This window comes from Vulpes lagopus, chromosome 9 (genome assembly GCF_018345385.1).
Source record: "Vulpes lagopus strain Blue_001 chromosome 9, ASM1834538v1, whole genome shotgun sequence".
Taxonomy (NCBI): Eukaryota; Metazoa; Chordata; class Mammalia; order Carnivora; family Canidae; genus Vulpes; species Vulpes lagopus.
In genome coordinates this window covers 28853265-28873630 of record NC_054832.1, presented here as the reverse complement: position 1 = coordinate 28873630, position 20366 = coordinate 28853265, and the positions used below count along the sequence as shown (strand labels likewise).

Sequence of the window (20366 nt, the reverse complement as noted above, 5' to 3'; positions counted from 1 at the left end):
TTACTACTATAGGGTAGTGTTGTCTGTGGAAAAGGAATTGTGTTGGATGATGTTAGAAGGTGGAGGAGGGAGAGTAAAGTATCCTCCAGACTGAGAAGACACTTTGGAACCAAAACTTGAAGCAAGCCACTCCATACCATTTATACAATTCTATTCAGGGTAACTTACTGACAGGGAATAGGGCAAACAACTATCCAGGTGCTGCACATATATTCTTTACGAAGTCCAGACCCTAATTCACAGCTTTTATAGAGTGAGGGGATGTGCAGAGGTCATTGAGGTCAAAGAGTTTAACATTTAACAGACTTCATGGCACCATCTGTGTACCAGAGGGAAGGGAGGGGGAAGAAACTATGTTATCTCTGCTAGTTATCTAAACAGCTTTACAGGGGATCAAAGCAAACCTGCTTGCATGATCAGAGCATACATTAATCTCCAAGAGGCCCAAGACACATAGCCCTAAGAGAACACATAGACATGAACAAATGGAGGACCAAAAATGGAGTCAGTTTTGTAGCACTCTCACAGGTGACCAGACTTAATGACAATGATTAATACATTAACTGTTAAAAAAATAGCTATTTTATAATAAAAATCAATTGAACACCAATAATAAATAAATTTACAAGAAAAAAAATCATTGTTATCTACTTGTTTGGAAGGTGAAAGGTACAATGGTCAGTAGATTGGAAAACATAATTTGGCAAAACACATGGTAGCTCTATAAAGTTCAAACTCCTATGCAGTAAATGGTTTGGGGGACAATATTAAATTGGATGAACAACATCTGAGGAACAGGGGACTTCAGATTTGCAAATGTAGGAACTAGATTTTTTTTTTCCTTTCCCAAGGATGATTTGCCACCAGAAAGCTCTTTCTAAATGGGTAATAATGTTCCTGTCTGTAAATATGTACACTGTCACTGTAGGTAAGCCATGTGGGTAGCCAGTATAAAAATCAAAGTTTTACCTGGTCATTATAGACACAGAACAAAGGGATTTAGGTGATATTAAAAAGTATCTCCAAGCTTAAATAACATAGAGCACTACTTCCCACTACTGGGGCCTGTCAAGGAAATATGTGCTTCGGTTTATCAGTTAAGAGTCCCTGCATGGAGAATGGTTTTTGTTTTTTCTTTTCAAGACTCCATCTTCCCCACATAGCGATTTATAGCATTTCTTCATATATAGAACAGCATACAATCAAGTTGATGTTGCTTTAATCAGAAAATAACAACTTGTGATTAGCCCAGCATCATGTTTCCTGTGTCTGATAAATTGTAGTTTCCTTTGGCTATAAATACAGATATATCAGTCTGGTACCAACAGACTCTAATATTATCCATTTCTTCCATCTTTAATGCATCAGATCTCTTAGAGTGTGCATGTACCTTACTTTTTAAACTCTCAGAGGACACATTTTTCTCTTAGTTTATTTTTTAAGATTTTATTTATATATTCATGAGAGACACAGAGAGAGAGAGGCAGAGACACAGGCAGAGGGAGGAGCAGGCTCCATGCAGGGAGCCGGATGTGGGACTCCATCCCCAGACTTCAGGACCACGCCCTGGATCAAAGGCAGGCGCTAAACTGCTGAGCCACCCAGGGATCCCCATTTTCTCTTAGTTTTAAAAATATTTCACTCTAAGGAAGCTAATATTCCTTTGTTATTTATCCTCTCTTCATGCAAGAAAATGCATTTTATTGTGTATCTGACCTGCATTCTTTTTCTTTTATTCTTTTAGAGAGAGAGAGAGAGCATGCTCACATAAGTGGGTGGGAAGAGGGAGAGGATCTCAGACTCTGTGCCAACGTGGGGCCCAATCTCAATACTAAGATCATGACCTGAGCCAAAATCAAGAGTTGGGTGCCTAACCAACTGAGCTACCCAGGTGCCCCTGACCTGAATTCTTGACACATTATTTGCTCTTCGTGAAACAAAGAAAAGCAGTTTGTTTATTTAAATAACTATAGTTAGGGGCACTCAGGTAGTTAAGCCTCTGAGTCTTGATTTTGGCTCAGGTTATGATCTCAAGGTCAGGGTTGAGTCCCTCCTGGGGCTCCATGCTCAGGGAAGGGGTCCACTTGAGAGTCTTTCCCTTTCCTTCTATTCTTCTACCTCCTTAAACACACATATATAAATAGATAACTATAGTTCTATGTTTGCAAAGAAAGTTTATATTTAAAGTTACATTATTTTTTAAGATATTTATTTACTTATTTATTTATTTATTTATGATAGGCAGAGAAAGAGAGAGAGAGGCAGAGACACAGGCAGAGGGAGAAGCAGGCTCCATGCCAGGATCCCAACGCGGGACCAGATCCCGGGACTCCAGGATCGCGTCCTGGGCCAAAGGCAGGCGCCAAACCACTGAGCCACCCAGGGATCCTCCTAAAGTTACATTATTTAATTAATGGCCTTCTCCATTTTTTAAAAAAGACATTTTGTTAAGGGCTTACCCAAGCACCTAATATCTGGGTATGATTTTTAATTATCTGTTCATCTTTACCTATAATAAGACATTCTCAGTCTAGGGAAGGTTGGCACCAATTGTCAGAAAAGATCAATCAGTTATTTCCTGGATGAACAATTTTTACAATGAAGAGCAATTGGCCAGTCACTGAATTCTTGACATGGGTAACTATCCCAAGAAAAAATGTTCTGTAGTCCCTGCTCCCTCAAAAAATTTTCTAGATTAATATTACAGGAGACAAGAAAGTTAAACAAAAGAAATCAATGTTTTGCTAAGATGTGACTGAATGTAACAAAAGGCAGCAAATGAACAGGACCAAAAGCATAAAATACAGTCAATCTAGTTAGAATTGATTTATCTTCAAAATAGAATCAGCAGCTAAAAGATAGGTGCACAACTTTTTTAATATTCCTCCAGCACTTAGGCAAGCCAATATAACCCAGGATGTCCAATTCACCAATACAAATGGAAAGAATTTGCTATTTTGCAATGAAAGATCTGTGCTATGATCAGTGTTGTTAGAAAGAAAAAAGTATACTGTGTGTATGTGTGTGTGTGTGTGTGTGTGTGTGTTCATAGCAGGCTGTTGGCCTCAGATCTCTCTGTGGGATCTGCTGGCTCTGGCACGTGTCTTGAGGTCTCCTGTTGCCCTCTCACAGTAATATCTAGATCAGAGTTTTCCAAACTTAACGTCATGTGGAACACTGTTCAGCATGAAAAAAATAATAATGTTCCATGCTCAAATAAGCTTGGGAAACTATTAAAGAAAGGTAAGGAGGCTTTGTTAAGATTTTCCAAAGGTAGTAAGAGACCTTTTCTTTTTTTTCCTGTTTGAAAGTAGTCATTTATTAACTGACCAGATTACAAAAATAATCATGGTAGATACCTTAGTTCATCCTTCTAATAAGCCTATTGTCTGGTTTTCCCTGTTGCCAGCATCTCCACCTTCTACAAAATGGGTGGTCTTTTTCTTCATTCTGCTGTGTGGAGAAGATAATTTGAAGGGCCATAAAATGTTGTTCGCTTCTTTGAAACGTTTTCCAAAGGTATAGATCTCGTGAATCAGATCCTCCATGGAAATGATGCCATATTTACCAAGGGATCGGGCAATCAATGTGTTATCTGTCAGGGCAATTCGCTTCTTGCCATAACCATGCTGGTAGATCAATTCATTCACTGACTTCAGGTTTGGGTACCCCCAAGCTATATATGGTTCCACAATCCTTAGAATGTTAACTGAAGCCTTATTGAGCTTAACAAAGGTGCCATTGAAGATTTGGCGAAGGCAAAGAAGCTGAAACACCTTTCAATGGCTCACACCATTGATACCTCTGATCCTGATGACAAATGCCAACTTGGGTTCTGCAGGCGCGTAGAAGTTGCCGGCTTTTCTCGCCATCCTCGCCATGCGAATCTCAGTTCTGTACATCTGCCTGTATTCCTTGTGGTAGTGCTTAGCTTTTTCATAGATAAGCATCCTCCTTGTCTTTCGAAGCATCTTTTGGGCAAACTTTTTTCTCAGACGCTTGATCTTCAACTCTTGTACATTGTGAATATTTACAATTAATATATTATGGTCTCTTTCATTTTAGTCACATTCAATTCTGGAATTCCCATTAGTATCTAAGTAAAACATTCCGTGGAACACAGTTGGGGACTTTTGACATAGACTCTGGGCTCTTAGGGCCTTTTACCCAAATATTGCCCTCTATCTTAGCTCTTGAGATTATGCCACTCAGGAGGCAAGAGGCACACCAAACTCAGTTGCCCACCTGAAGGCTCTTTAGACCCACCAGCAAGAGGCAGTCCCTGATCTGTGTTATATCTGAAACATGATAGGCAAACCCTTCATTAGTGGAGTCAAGAGACCATGATCTCCAACCAAAAAATGAGGTGTTGTAATCCTTGACCCTGACACACATACCACAACCATCCCCTCAATTCTCCATTTCTCTGTAGGAAAGAGTAGAGTCCAGTGAGATAGGGAGATTTTCATGTCTCCTGTTGGGCATTAGACCATTACTACAAATGTACTCATTCTTTTTTTTTTTTTTTTAATGTACTCATTCATAGCTACTGGGTTATAGTTATCTGTATGGTACTATTCTAACCACAGAACAGCACAAACTTTGCAAGAAAGCTTCTAATGATACTTTATTTAATTAATACCTTCTTTTAAAAAGATGCCTAAAACTAAGGCATGGGGAGTAGTTATGTGAAATCAGTATGGTCTAGCTAAAATACAGAAGAATGTCCCACTGGCATCAGGAATCATCTAATGCCTCATTTACAAAGAGTGCCTGCTGGCACACAATGTTCAAATTTCCTATAGATTGGCAGAAAAAATAATTATTGTGACTCTGCTGTGCATAGAAGTAGGAACCTGGTCACACAAGACTTCATTTTTAATAAAATCCCCTAAGGAGATATAAAAGGGCAGCAACTGAACACTAAATTTTATTCTTTAGTCAGTTTGGTGAGTCATAATAAATGCTTCCTTCTGAATTATTTTTTCTTAGAAAATAATAAGACTGATCATGTGAAGCATACTGGAGGAGTAGGAAGTACACTCATTATAGAATCAAACAGACCAGGGGTTTGGATACTAGGTCTGTCACTTCCTAGCTAATTACCTTGAATAAGTTTATTAATCTTTCTCAGTTCTAGTTTGTTTGTCTATAACATGAGGATAAAAATTTCTAAATCAAATGATCAATATGTGAATATCTCATGTAATGTTTCTAGCTCATAATAGGAATTCCATAAATTAGGTATCTCTAGGCCGAAATGAAAACAAAGCAAATAAGCAAATACTAAAATCAAAATACCACTAACAAGAACTATCAATCTTGTGTCTATGATGGTTGTTACTCTACAGTAAAATTCTTTTATCTAATTTGATCATAGGTCATATCTGACAAGGTGTAGCATTTTTATGGTTTGAAATGAGCTAGTCTCTGACAGTCAGATCTAGCACTGACAAGAGTAGAATTAATTGCTCCAGTTAGTAGACAGGAGCCTTATTCAGTCTAGCTGTAGGGGGCTTTAGCAAGACAAAAATTCACATCTGGGAGCTAAGGTTTGGGTTTATTTTTAGATTTTATTTTAAAGCCAGTCTTGAAAACAAAGTCCTGTGCCATTTGACAAATAAGGTAATAAATAAACTGATGGATGATGTTGTAAAATATGATTAAAATCAAACATGCAATAGCTAGTTTAAATGCTAATGTTAATTGTTTTTTGAACACTTCCACTTAAAATTTTAGGATAGAATATGCCCTAGACTTGTTCGAGCCTAGACTGTGCTTTGGTGTGGCCCAGAAGTCATTAACCTGGTGTACCCAGACTTCAACTTTATGAAACATAGTAGCAGAGACGTACATATTAGAGATGAAATGCAACCAAGCTGCTCTAAAGCAAAAATATTTCCTTGGGGGTACTTTAAGAGAATTGGGATGTTGATTGGGAGGTAACCTATATCAAATAAGTGTTTGTTAGAAAACATATTAGTTAAGAAGTATAACATCAGAGTAAGTGCCAGGATGCTCTGACATACAAGTCAGAGTTTGAGTAGAAAAATAGAACCACTATAAGTGTCACTGGAATCAGGAAATTGATAGAGGAATTAAGGTTTACACATATGTGGAAGGAGCTAGAAAAGTGAAGGGCTAGCAGGCTGAAGGACTGGGAAGCAATCCATGATGACTTCAGCCTGACGTACTAGAGTGGGTGGAGAACTGGAATCTGAGAACCACTGATTCTGGTCACCAGGACCCAGAAGACAGCAACCACAGAGACATCCATAAAAAGCCACCATGCCTCGCTGCCGTGCCTTCTGAAAATATGGCTTCCTCCTCACTTTTGCCTTCCAGGTCTCATAGTCCTCTCATAAATAGTCTCTGAAGCCAGAATCATGCAGGTGAGGGATCTGGGGAAATGTAGTTCCCATCCTTGCAAGGGAGGGTGATGGTCCTGAGTTGGTAAGAGACAACCTGGTTATATTTTGTGCTGAGATGTCCTGGCTCTCCTGGGGATGATGACAGCTGTACAGAATGTTTGGAAAGATATCCGTCCCTTGGGATCACTTTTAGCATTTTTCATATAAGAAATTCTTATGAGAACTATGATTTTAAAAAAAGAAGCAAAATGACTTAGTCAAAACACTAAATCAAGAAAAAAGAGAAGTCAAGCATATATTGAGTATCTTTTGTGTGACAGGCATTAGGTGATTTACAGTTTTTATTCCATTTGCTCTCACAACATAGATTGTTGCTTTATTTTTTCATTTTAGAGATAGGGCAACTTCATTTTAAAGGTGAAATAAATGTCTCCTGAATAATTTAACTGGTAGATGATGAAGTGTATGGAACCTAGGTTGGGTCTAAACATAGTGCTATTTCTACCATGCTATAATACAACCTATGAAGGGGATAAAAAATTTTGACATTGCTTTTAGCAAACACAAATATTTTTATATTAATAAAAGCTACACTGGCATTTGTTTAACCTTCAGTGTGTATTGTGCAGCCTACCTGCATCAGAATAACTAAGAGAATTTGCATTTAAACTAGTCTCTAGGTGATTCTTTACTCTGTAGTTTAGGAATCACTGATTTAAATATTTCCTCAGTCATCAGAGTGAATATTGAATCAGGAGAAAGGGCCAGTTTTACTGCAACTAGGATATATTAACTAGCAGGACATATTAAAATACAGAATTATGCAAAGTTTCTGTAAAATACAGAATTAGAGGCAGTTCATATTCCTACCCGTTTTGTCAATATTGTTGCCTCACATAATCTCCTTCCTGGAGTTAAATAACACATTCCGACTATTTCCAAATCAAATGGAATCTGGAACAGAAAAGCACAAATGTTTACTTCTTTTCAGGTACAATTATCTAGGGGCATAACACTTTCAAATATATATTAAATTATTTTAATATATTATTTTCATGGCCAGCTAATTGTCACATGTTTATCAAACAGCCACATCCTGCAGTCAGGTAGCAAAGCACTTGAAACCATTTTGTTTGCCTACACAAGAATCTAGTACATTCAGCTCTCCGGTGACCCAGCAGACACTACGGTACTTCATGGTACTTATGCTCACTCAGGAACTCTTAGTAACCCTGTGCCTCTGGTTCAATTTCTCAGTAGAATATAATGACCTTAATTGGAGAGACATCTTTTTTTGATGGAGAGATCTTCTCCAGATTGGAGCTTATGTTCTAAATGCATGCAAGAACACAAGGAAAATTATTTTAGGAGAATAACCATCAAATTTCAAATGGATCACCTAGAAGATTTAACCAAAGAGGAAATCCCTAGTCATGCTATTCTCCGTGGAGCTAAGTAATTGTGCTACTGATTTTCTTGTTTGGCAACCAATATACTCTAAAAACCAGATCTTAGGCCTAGGATGTCTATACCAAATGAAAGCACAAAATATTTGTGTAGAATAACCTAAAAAGAATATCAGTTAAGCCTAGCCAGTTAACTAAGCATTATAATTGAGAAACATAATGAAAATTATTTATTTCAAAGCTTCATGAAGACAATATAGACTAAAGGAGATTCTTATAATTCCAGACATTTCAAGTTGAAAAAAAGTCAGTTCATTAAAGTTCCATCCTTGGCTCATCTGCTCCCACTTGTCTCATTCTTTCCTATAGAATAGGTTTGTTTCTACCACCTGGGAACCATGAAAATCCAGACCCATATTCCAGGACTGCCTTACTAATAAAGTCTCCTAAGCGGTGATTTGCTTTATGCTCATTGTGATCCTGTTTCCTCAGTTCTTACTGGATCTTTTTGATCATTTTGTCTGGATATCAGACTGTGTGTGTCTGCTACCTTTTTGTCTTTTGGTTTTCTGTACCCATCTCATCTGCCTTTTGGTAGTCTTGATCTTTTTTGTCACTTTTTTTTTTTTTTTTAAGAGGGGAAAGCAGAGGGAGAAGAAGAGGGAGAATCTTAGACTGGCTCCACGCCAAGCATGGAGCCCAATGCTGGGCTCCGTCTCACAACCCTGAGATCATGACCTGAGGTGAAGTCAAGAGTTGGATGAACCAACTGATCCGCCCAGGCACCACTTTCTTGTCACACTTACACATGCTTCAGACTCCAGCCTCTTGACAATCTGTTCCACCTGGCGGCTTTTGTGGTTTCTCTAGCCCACTCGAGTCCCTTACCTATTATTGCAGTCAAGTGGAAGTTTATACCTGATTCTAATAGATATTAGACTCACAATTCCTTGACTAAAAAATCAACTGTTGAGAAAGATTAGTTAACCAGTCTTACCCCAGACCTCTATTTCCTCACATTTAATGTGTGGCTTTTTGTATCTTTCTCCTAAGGTAGTTTTAAGATTTGAGCGAGATGATCATGTGAGGCACCCAGTGCCTACACATGTGTAGTACCTCTCACTTAATAAGAATTTAAGCACTGATGCTAACATATCTTTTTTGATCTTATTCTATATTGCTTTGACACTTAGGTAAATTTAAGACATTTTTCTGTTTCATGAAATATTTCATCTATTCTTCCTAAAATAAGTATAATGTTAAATAAATTTTTTAAATCTCCAGGAAAAGAATTTTATGCTCTTTTCCCTTGAAAGACTCATTGCCTAGCACCAGGCTGGGCATGATAGTAGGTGTACAATAAATAATTACTGAAGTGAATTAAAGTGAATGGGGAGCTGGAAGAGTTTCGATAGCAGTTGCCAGGCTGCCTGTTACATGTTATTCCTGACAGAATGTCTTCCATGAATTAATGATTCAGAACACCAGGTGGTCAGCCACAAGCTTCCTAAAAAGGGAAAGGAGCGGGAGGAGAGGAGGATTTTCGCATGAAAGCTTTAAGTTTCACCACAGTGAATTCAAAATTCTTCTTTCTTGCTTCCAAAACTAGGCAGCTGGTGTCACAGCTTCACTCCAACTGTTAGTAGGGGCAACGATGTCTGGGTTGCAAGGCATGTTACTGGACTCCATCTCACTCCCACACTGCTTCCAGGTTCTAATGATTCCAAAGATTCATTTACACTTAGATTAACCTTGATAAATAAAATACTTATATGTCTCCAGTTTTTAAAGAATCAAAGTGAATGAAAAACTATAAAAGATTTTAAAACCCCCTAAGACAAACTTGGCAAGAATACAGCAACTTGGAAGAAAAAAATTTACTGGTGTCAAGACTCTTCTCTATTTTATAGTCATACCCCTTTGGAGTCCCAAGGGTCATATAAGGGCAGAGAGCCCAGTTTGGATTAAGAACTTTGGAATACTTTATTGAGCTTATGCCTGCCTAGATAGTAAGAACAAAGCCATGGCTCTCCCAAGCCTAGCCCCAAAGAATATATATTTTGACCAAAGCTTATTTAAACATGCACATGTGCACACACACATGCATGCATTTTTCTCATTGAAATATTGAATAATATTCTTTTTTTAAAAAAAGGAATATTGAATAATACTCATATATAAGCATCCTCTCTCATCATCATAGCAACCTAGGGACCAAGAAGATGAGCTTAAAGAGACTGCCACCTTTATCCCGATTTAAATAATTTGACTTTGCAGATCTCAGCTTTTGGAGAGCTGTTGGTATCTTATGATGTATAGCATCTGTCCATAAGCTTGAACATATTTTCAGATTGATTGTGCTCTGCTTGACACCCCAGCTTATATCCTCTTCTACATCTAGCAGAAGTAGATCAGACAAATATGATTATACAAATCCTACACATTAACCTGATAAAGGGAGAAAGTAAGATGCTATCATGTTGTAAGACAAGAGAATGTAGATTATCACTAGTTGGTCCTATTTAATAATTAAGAAATTGTAGGATGGAGTGCCATGGAGAAAAATTATATTTGAACCTAGACCCCTACCACCTACAGGACAGTTCAAAGAGCTCCCTAATTCTAATCACTCATTTAGTGGGAATTACGCCTGCAATCAATCGGAACTTCTGCAAGTTCCTTTGATAACTCAGTTCTGTACTGATACTGTGGTGGCATATTTTGGGGAATGGTCTTTAATAGAATGTAAGAGAATAAAGTGATTCCAGTCTAAAGCTTTGGTGCTGGTATTTATTGAGTAGTATTGTTACTACAAGTCTGTTTGAAATATTGATACTTAATTTTGATTTAAAAGTGAGGACACCAGATAACAGCAAGGTACAGCCAAGTTAGTCTTTCTGGGCAAAGACCAACTGTTGGTGAGAATGTAGAGCAACTGGAACTCTCAAATTTTGACACTAAGATTACTGTTGAAAACAGTTTTGTATATTTTTATGCGGTTAAATATAGCCTTGCCACACAATGAGAAATTACGCTTCTATGTATTTACCCAGGAGAAATAAAAAACATACTGTATTTTGATACAAATACTTATAGTCCAATGATCATAGCAGCATAACTCATAATTAAAAACTGGAAACATGAATGAACCCAAAATGTTTATAATTGAGTGATGAAAATATGGATGGCTTCTGCTTCTTTTTTAAATTCTTCCTATTGTAAATTCTCTAGAGAACTTGTACTTCTACTACTAAGGAAAGAATACTTCTACTAAGAAAAGAATTCTTCTACTAAGGAAAGGATACATGCTTTGGATGGTGCAGCAATTACTAATGTGGAGATGCCTAAAACTTCCCAGACTATTCCAGGATGTTGGACTGTGCTGAGTCTGGGAACAGGCTCAAAATTCAAGGTCTTGAGAATGGGCAGCATCTGGTGCAGGGTGCTATGTCACCTACGTCAGTGCTGACATAGATGATGAGGCTAATATGGGAAAGTCCAAGGAGTGAGGGGCACAAAGCCTCAAGCAAAGCCAGGGCAGGCCATCCAACTGAGTCATCTTCCCACAGGGACTGGGCAGATAAACTGCACCTAGTTGTCAAGGAACCAGACAAATTCCTAGAAATCTGATGCTTAACACACTGTGCCACCCAGGCACCCCCCTCCTGTATCTCTTCAAAACAATTTTTTTGTTTCTTACATTCCCTTCATGTAGAAGGGAATGTAAGATGAAGGGGTAACTGGGAAAAGAAACCTGGAACATATTTCTGAAGCAAAGAAAAGATCACAACAATTCCCTTTTTGGGAGAATTTATACTCTCAGCATGGGTAGAGAGGAAACTTCAACACCAAGATTATTTTACTGCTAAAAGACCACTGGAGTAGGGTGACTGGGAGGCTTAGTTGGTTAAGCGGCTGAGTTCAGCTTGGGTCATGATCTCAGAGTCCTGGGTTCTAGCCCCCACCAGAGTCCTGCTCTGTGCTCTGTGGGGAGTCTGCTTCTTCCTCTGCCCCTCCCTCTCCCCCTGCTCATGTTCTCTCTCTCTCTCTCTTAAGTGAATAAATAAAATCTTGAAAAATAAAAACACAAAATAAATAAACAAAAGGTTCATGGAGTGGTTGCCATGAAACCAGTAATTGGGCAACTTGCTTTTTGTGTGACCTCAAGAGAAAAACTTATCTTGCAGGTCTTGGTTTCCTCTTATGTAGAACTAAAGGTTAGCTTAGCTGATCTCATTAGTTTTCCCTCTCTCTCTCTCTCTCTCTCTCTCTCTCTCTTTGATTAAGACATTCTGTTTTCTCATTCTGGGCAGAATGCCTAAGATGTCCAACAAAATAAATTTGTTTTGAAGAAAAAAAAATTGTTTTGAAGAGATACAGGAGGGGGGTGCCTGGGTGGCACAGTGTGTTAAGCGTCAGGCTCTTGGTTTTGGCTGGGGCCCTTGTCTCAGGGTCATGAGATTGGGCCCTTGGCCTCTGCACTCATTGCAGAGTCTGCTTAAGACTCTCTTTCTATCTCTCCCTTTTCCTCTGCCCCTCCCCTCCCCCTGGGGTGAGGGCACTCTCTCTGTCTCTTTCAAAAATACATAAAATAAATCTTAAAAAAAAAAAAGAAGATATAGGAGGGAAGTGGTTCAGCTGAATTTCTTTCTTTCTCTTTCCTTTCTTTCTTTCTTTCTTTCTTTCTTTCTTTCTTTCTTTCTTTTTTTTCTTTCTTTCTTTCTATCAGGTAAGTTCTACACTGAATGTGGAGCTTCAATTTATAACTCTGAGATCAAGAATTGTATGCTTTCCTGAGTGAGCCAACCAGGCACCCCCCACCTGTATTTATTTCTGAAGCATAGTAGATTTTCTGACTTTCAGATAACACCTTGACATATGCTTGATAGTTTCTGAGTAAACTTACTTTATATGTGATGAAACATAATAAATTTAAATTGTTCCTAGTTAATCTAAAAGCCATAGGCATCTGACACATTCCTACTAATTGAAGATATTAGGAGACTTTCACTTACTGCTAATGCTTGGTGCTAGAAATACTTGAAAGTCAAACACAAGTCATTTATTTTGTGACTCATTTCCAACTACTTGGGAAAAGATTCATCTAGTAACTCTGTATCTCAGTGCTATGAAAAAAGTCAAAGTATTGTATAAAAGATTGAATTTCCCTGTATAAAACATTAGAGAAAACTACATCTAGAAGAATATACTGGACATATTCTATGTTAGCTCTTTGTTCCCAGAGTCCACTTGTCCCTGAAATAATCCCATTATGTGCCTTCCTTAGCCCCGTCTTGGTTAGAGGCAGGTGGGAGAGGTTAGGTCTTTTGTTCTACCTTAAAACCATCTTGCTACAGGACTTGCTCTGACATTGGGGATATAGCAACACCGGCTCCAACACCTGGCATTTTAAAATCTGCTTAAACCTGGATTTACATTAAAGTTCCCTTCCTTGGAATTTCCCTGACTGATAGCTCCTGCCTCAATTTCATTTTTTTTTTCAATTTCATTTTTTACTTAATTTTCATGATCCTTAGGGTCACAAAAAGAAATTAATGTACAGATTACCTTCACTGCTGGTGGTTTTATGGTAGGAATTCTCCACACATGGTAGCGAGAACAGCAATGTTACCTTGCACCCAGGGCAAGCAGGACTTAGATGTATAGCAGACATGTGACTACCAGAATAATAACTAAACGCTGTTCAGAAGAACAACTACTCTTTTTCCTCCTCCTCCTTTTTTTGTTAAGTTTAAAGAAGAGAGGATATGATTGTACCAGTTTTTACGACCTAACTTGAGGTTCTGAGGTAACGGATCTCTCTTGTGTTCAGACATGAAGATACTTCAGATAAGGTACCAAAATCCAGTGCTCGCTTCAGCAGCACATATACTAAAAAATTGGAACGATACAGAGAAGATTAGCATGGCCCCTGCGCAAGGATGACATGCAAATTCGTGAAGCGTTCCATATTTAAAAAAAAAAAAAAAAAGGTACCAAAATCCAGCCAAATCAATAAGAGCCAGGATAGTAATATTGGTTTCCTTTAACCTACAGGCACAGTCATATCAAGTGAGCCAGAAGAGAATTGGGATCTCTTACTTCAAAAAATGGGGCAATGTAAATGAGCAGGTACTTGAGGCTTCATGAACTTACTGATTAGTAAGCTGCAGATGAATAGGAAGTACAGTTTGTAAAAAAAAGGTACCACCAAGCCAGTAAGGATCTCTGCACACTCTCCCATCTGCTACAGGAGCCACTTGTAATAGATGTAGATCCTCAGGGCATATGAAAAGTCTTGCCTGCTACGTCCACTCTGGTATATTTAGAAAGACGTATCTGTAAGATCAGGTCAGTTATATCTGTTCTGCAAAGAGCTTTCACTAATGATAAGCATTTGTGAAATTATGCCTGTATGTTTTAGAGTATGATTTACTCGATAGGAAATTGATACAATCTCATTTAAATCTGAACTATAAGCCAAAAAAAAAAAAAAAAAAGAAGGGCATTTCCTTCTTTGTCAATGTAGTACGGAAGCCTATTAATCAGAGGCATATATCTAAGGCTTCCTAAATTCATTCTCTAAAAAAGGAAATGCAAACTCCACAAAGTTGAGCCTGGGTTCCCACTAAAACCACCTATCCCAGTGCTAAATTTATCATGTGAGTTTAGGTGGAAGGAGAAATAGTGACAAAAGATGTTTAATGATGTGTGTATCATCTTCCATTTATATATTTTGAGATTATTTAAATTTATTTCTTATTCTGGGCTTCCTGTATACTAAGGTTGGGGTCTTTCTGGTCTTCTTTTCTACTTTTTGTTGGATTTCTTAAGGCTTGTTTTTCATCCTTTTGCTTTAAAACCATTTTGGGAAATTATCCATGTTATTTATGCTATTTTAGTGGTGATCCTTAAATTTATAACACATAAATTTCATTCAACCATATCTTAACTTTGTCTACAGTTATATCATCCTCCTTAATAAAAAAGGATTTAAAATGCTATAAATATGATTACCCCCTTCTTAGTAATGTGTATTATCTTGTTTTTAAAATGAAAATATTATTTATTCTTTATGTAATTTAGATATACTCCTACCTGACTTAATTTCTTTATTTGTTGTTGCTTTTAGCATCCAGTTTTATTCTTGGCTCACTCTTTCTCCCTGCAATACATTTTCTTTTAGTAAGTGCAGGTGACTAGGAAAATCTCTCAATCACTGTATGTTTGGAAATATCTTTAGTTTACACACATTCTTGTGTAATAGTTCAGCATATTATAGAACTCTACATTCACTATTTTGGTTCAGCAATCTAAAAATATTACAAGATCTTTACACCTCTATGTTGCTGATGAGAAATCTGTTGTAAGGTCTAATCATCATCCTTAATAGATACACTACTGTTTTCCTATTTTCCTTTCATTAGATTCTCACTGTCCATACCATAATGTGTATACATATATACAGCTTTGTTTTATATCTAGGATGACAGGAGGTTTGTCTGAATAAAATTTAATATTGGGGATTAATTCCCTTTAATTTGAAGTAATTACATCAATGTCCTCTTCAGTGTTTTTACTAGGTCTATGTTTATTTAACCTCTTCCATTTATTTCTTATTTATACTGCAGGTTCTACACTATAGCTATTGTAATCATTTGAAATGTAAATCTTACTATGTCAGTAATTAAAATATTAAAGACTTTTCTATGTTCCTAGAATAAAGACCGGAATCCTAAATAAGATCTGAAAGGTCTTAGTGATCTCTCCAGACTTATCCTGGATCTTTCTCTTCTTTGCCTTCTGACATTCAGACACATTGACCTCCGTTTAGTTCTTCCTCACTTTTGCCAGTTAACTTCTAGTCCTTCTTGGGATCTCATTTCATTATTATTCCTAAAATGAAGTCTTCTCTGACCCCTTGCAATATATCAGTTCTTTCCAAGACATGCTTTCATAACTGCCTGCACTTTGTTTCAAAGGATACTAGGACTACAAATATGTGATCATATGATTGTCAGTCTTGACCATTTGAGATTTGAGGGCAGGAACATGTTTTGCTCAATTGTTATCCTAGGGGCCCTGGGTGGGGTGGCTCAGGGCTTGAGTGTCTGCCTTTGGCTCAGGGCATGATCCTGGAGTTCCGAGATCAAGTCCCATATTGGGCTCCCTGCATGGAGCCTGCTTCTCCCTCTGCCTATGTCTCTGCTTCTCTCTCTCTCTCATGAATAAATAAATAAAATCTTTAAAAATATATTTTTTTATCCTAGCACACAGCATAACTGTGGGGTTTTTCAAGTTAATAATAAAGCAATACTTTTAAAACTACCAGTATGTTCTTATTTATTTCTCATACATGCATGGAAAGTATCTATTGCCTATTAAGAAAATTGCTTATTAAGACTTAGCAGACCTGATATATCACTTCCATCAACCTTTAAGCTCTGCTAAATTTGCAAATTGTATTATATGGAACTATGTTTTTAATGTAGCTAATCATCACTTATCATCTTACAAACAGGTGAAGGTCATCAACACAATATTTTGCTTTCAAAATGCTTCTCAAAAGAGATCACGGATACATTTTTCATTTTTATGTATAATTTATTGGTGTTTGTTTTTGCCAAGTCATATAATTAAAAATTAATTATACACATGTACAAGGAAGTAAATGCGCTTCAGAAAGAAAAAAAGAAAAGCCTTCCTACTGGGGATCATGAGCTCAGCAAAGCAGGAAGCTGCCATCTGGAGAACGATTTTCACACTCTCACAAGTGAAGTGGCTGCAGATCACCACGTGTGACATGCTTCTTTTACTTCTTTTCTAATTAGATGCAATTTTCTTTGAAGGAGCTTTTTATTAAAGATATAATTGTACTTATATAATCCAAGTAAAATGTAGCTTGACAGATGGAAGAAGGATGGAAGGTAGTTTTAATATCACCCTTACAAATAAAGTGTTACCAGACAAAGATTTGGCTCAGTATTAGTCCTTATTTAAATGCTGATATTTCCCCCCTAGTTTACACTTCTATCAAAGTTTTAATATGAAATCTCTAGCTCACTTATTCGAAAAGAGAAAAGAATCAGCAATCTTCAGTTTTCAACTGAACAAGTGTTAGTGATTCCCCACCCCACCCACAGCCCCTCAAGGCTGCACACATGGTAAATAAAATTTCTTTCTTTCTTTCTTCTCCACCTCCCCCTCCTTCTTTTTCTATGAGCATTGCTGATGGCATGACCAACAACTTGGGCTAGCTCTTGTCAAATCAGCACAGCAAATATCCCATAGCAATTATAATGGAGTAACTTTGTTGTTTGTCCAAGGTAACAGCTTCAAGAGCAGTGTAAAATTGTGTGTGTGTGTGCACACAAGATTTATCTACTGAAATTCACATGCTACATGCACACATACATGTATGTGCAAAATATGTACCTGTGTGTACATATGTGTGTATGTGAGACACATTGTTTGTATACACATATATATGACATTTACCTCAAAGTATCTTTTTTTAATAAAGTATTTGTGGCAGGATATTCAGCTGCTATATCAGAAACTCAGAATGACAGTGGCATGCACATTATAGAAGTTCATTTTTCTCTCGTGAAGTCCAGAAGTAGGTGGTGTAGGCCTGACATGGCAGCTCCACTATCACCAGGGCCCCATATTTCATCTCTTTTTCTGCTCTGGCAATCATAGCATTTGTTTCCATTGTCAAGTTTCCTGAGACTGACCTAGATTTCCACTTGAGTTCCAGCCACTCTTAAGAGGTCCAGACTAGAAGCAGGAGAAAGAGAGAAGGCAATGTGAGCTGCCCACAAGCCCCACCCAAGTACTTTCATTTAATTCTCACGTATACAGGCAGGCTGGGAAATGTAGTTGATTAGCAGGACACTTGCACCAGTAAGGAAGGAGGGGGTGACTACTGAGCAGGCATTCCACAGCCTATCTTGGTGTGCTTGTATTTAGCTCTTCTCTAGAACTCAGGTATGCATGTGTTTAATGTGCTAGCAGAATAAGTGTTTGAACCAAACTGATTCCTTTATTGGTCTAAAAGGCAGCCTTCCAGGGAATGTTGGTCCAGGCCCATTACATTATTATTTATTTTTCCCTTGAACCAGAATACTATTTATTTTATTCAGTAAGCATGGTCTCTGTGTTTAACTACATTCTTTTTGGTTAAACAAATCATACTTTAAATATATGAGAAAAACTAAAAAATTAAAGCTCATGAGAGATTCTTTTGAAAAGTCCAATTCATATGCTACATTTTACTTTTAATATAAATCTTTTTTTTCTTCATTTTTTTCTTTATTTCAGTAAAAGTAAGGCCCATCAGCTCATCTATGCTAAATCACTAGGTCATATTAATTAAATTGTTTAAAATTCACTTTCTACGGTTGTAAAATGTGGTGAGTGATACTTAATTTATGGGATTAGCATGAGGATTTTGAGCTCATGTATACAATTTGTCCAGTGCAGTAAGTGGGTAATGCCAGAAACTTGGAAGATATCTATTTCACATTTCCTACATATGTCTGAATAAAGAAAATAAAATAGGAAAAGTATTTGCCAAACTGAAAAAAGAGGACTTTCTACATCTTTGCCATGATAAAAGCTATTTTCACATTTCTCTTCTTTACACCAATGAATATCTATCTCTACAGATAAACAGAGAATCGTGATAGACCATTACTACTAATGAGATAGTCACTTAGATAACTAAACAAGATATAAAGTACTATATAAGATATGAGATATAATATCAAAATTAAAATCAATAGTTATTCCATCACCAACATAATGTATTAGAAGAAGTAGTAGAAGATATTTACTAAAACTGTTAAAACCTAGTAATCAATTGATCAAGAAATTTTCAAGATCTTTATGGGAAAAACTATAAGACTATACTGAAGGTCAATCAAGAAATACTAAATGATATCTGTTCCCAGATAGGTAGAATCCACCAGGATTTTTAATGGATCATTGCAACTTAATTCTAAAATTAATATGGAACTGTAAATGTATAACAACAACCATACCAAGTTAGAAAAAGATCAGAGACTGAAATAGCCCCACCTGATCAGGAAACATATTCTAAGACTGTGGTAATTAAAGGCACAGCATAATGTAGGAATAGGCAAATAATTTGACAGAACGAATAAGAAAGCCCAGAAAGAGAACCTTGCATATATACCTTCTCTTGTGTTTTTGGCTAATTCTGACCCCAAGGAAACAGTAATCCCCTTTGTGCCTTACTTGACCTTATAGGAAACAAGAAGTGGGAGTATTCTGTTCTTCCACACTGAGGTGACTCCCATCTTTCTACTCCTAAGTCACCACCTTCCCCTGAAAGAAGAAATAAACCTTTATCACATACTTTCTAAACTTTCTATTCTGTCTATCCTGAAGCTACTTCCATGTCCTGTTGTAAGAGTAACAAAAGGAATTCTGCTCCATGGTTTACTGTGTGGGTTGACTTGGATAAATTATTTAACCTTTCTATGAGTCTGACTCCTCTGCTGTTGAGTGAGGATAATAATGCGATCTCTCCTGTAAGATTGTTTTTAGGATTAAATGAGTTCAAATCATTACATTTAATAGCATCACCTGTGGGATGTAGTCATACAGCTGTACTCATTGTTTCTCCTGCTATACTCTTATATTTACTCAGTGGGTCTAGATTTTCTTTGTCCCTGGATGTAAATCATGATCTTTCTGCTAACTTTTAGGTAACACAAACAGTTCTTTAATCATAAAATACAATCTTAGGTTAATATGCAACATGGTTAGTCCATGTCATAGTCAAATCTTCAGTCTTGCTCTAAAGCCAAAATACTTCCCCTCTCGCCTCTCTCAGTTCATTTCTATGACAGGAAGGAAGCCTGTGGTTGAGGAAGTAACTTGGTCAATTTTTTAATTACTTTCTTCACCCAACCTTCTACTTTAATCCTTTCTTGCTAAAAGCAGTAGGGAAGAGAGAAGATATATAAGGTGCAGAGAAGTTCCTACTTGGACAGTACTGTCATGGCGGCCCAGTATCAAGTCCAGCAGACTGGACTTGATAGATGTTCAAAGCTGAATATTTTTCTTGTTGGTACTTAGGTGTGTTCTCTGGAAAACATCCTTGCTGGAAAATTCCTAAAAGAATGCCCTTGATGAGAACAAAAGCATCCCTATTCTTGCTGATTGCTTACTCTTTCTTCAGCCCAAAGAAACTACTTGCTTCTGTCTACAAGGTCTGTTTCTCCTGATACGAACTAAGACAGTGACTTCAAAAGAGCTCTGTCTTACATGTGGTACAATTTGGGTTCTTGAGAAACACATATTTCTTACCCTGGAAAATTCTGGAAGCCCTGTGTAGTCCCACAGCAGCCACCTCTTTTCCATACATTGTCAAAGCAGCTAGTTGGCCACTGCCATTGGATTTCCCAGGTGTGACACAGGTCTCCATCCACTCTGGTCTTTGTGGTACATGTGACACATATTGAGCTTCTCAAATCCCTTTTATTGGGCTTCAGTGGACAGTGTCCTTCAGCCCTCTTCCTTAGGACTCAATATGCAGCATTCTCCAAATAAACCTCCC

The 20366-nt window shown here is 37.3% G+C and overlaps 1 non-coding gene and 1 pseudogene across 1 annotated transcript; one reads left to right on the top strand and one right to left on the bottom strand.

The window, feature by feature from the left end:
- Positions 1–3303: 3303 nt before the first annotated feature.
- On the bottom strand, positions 3304–4007 carry LOC121499064 (annotated as a pseudogene).
- Positions 4008–13645: 9638 nt separating this feature from the next.
- On the top strand, positions 13646–13754 carry LOC121499232. The gene has a single exon (XR_005990059.1). It is a non-coding gene; the product is annotated as a U6 spliceosomal RNA (small nuclear RNA).
- The last annotated feature ends 6612 nt before the right edge of the window (positions 13755–20366 follow it).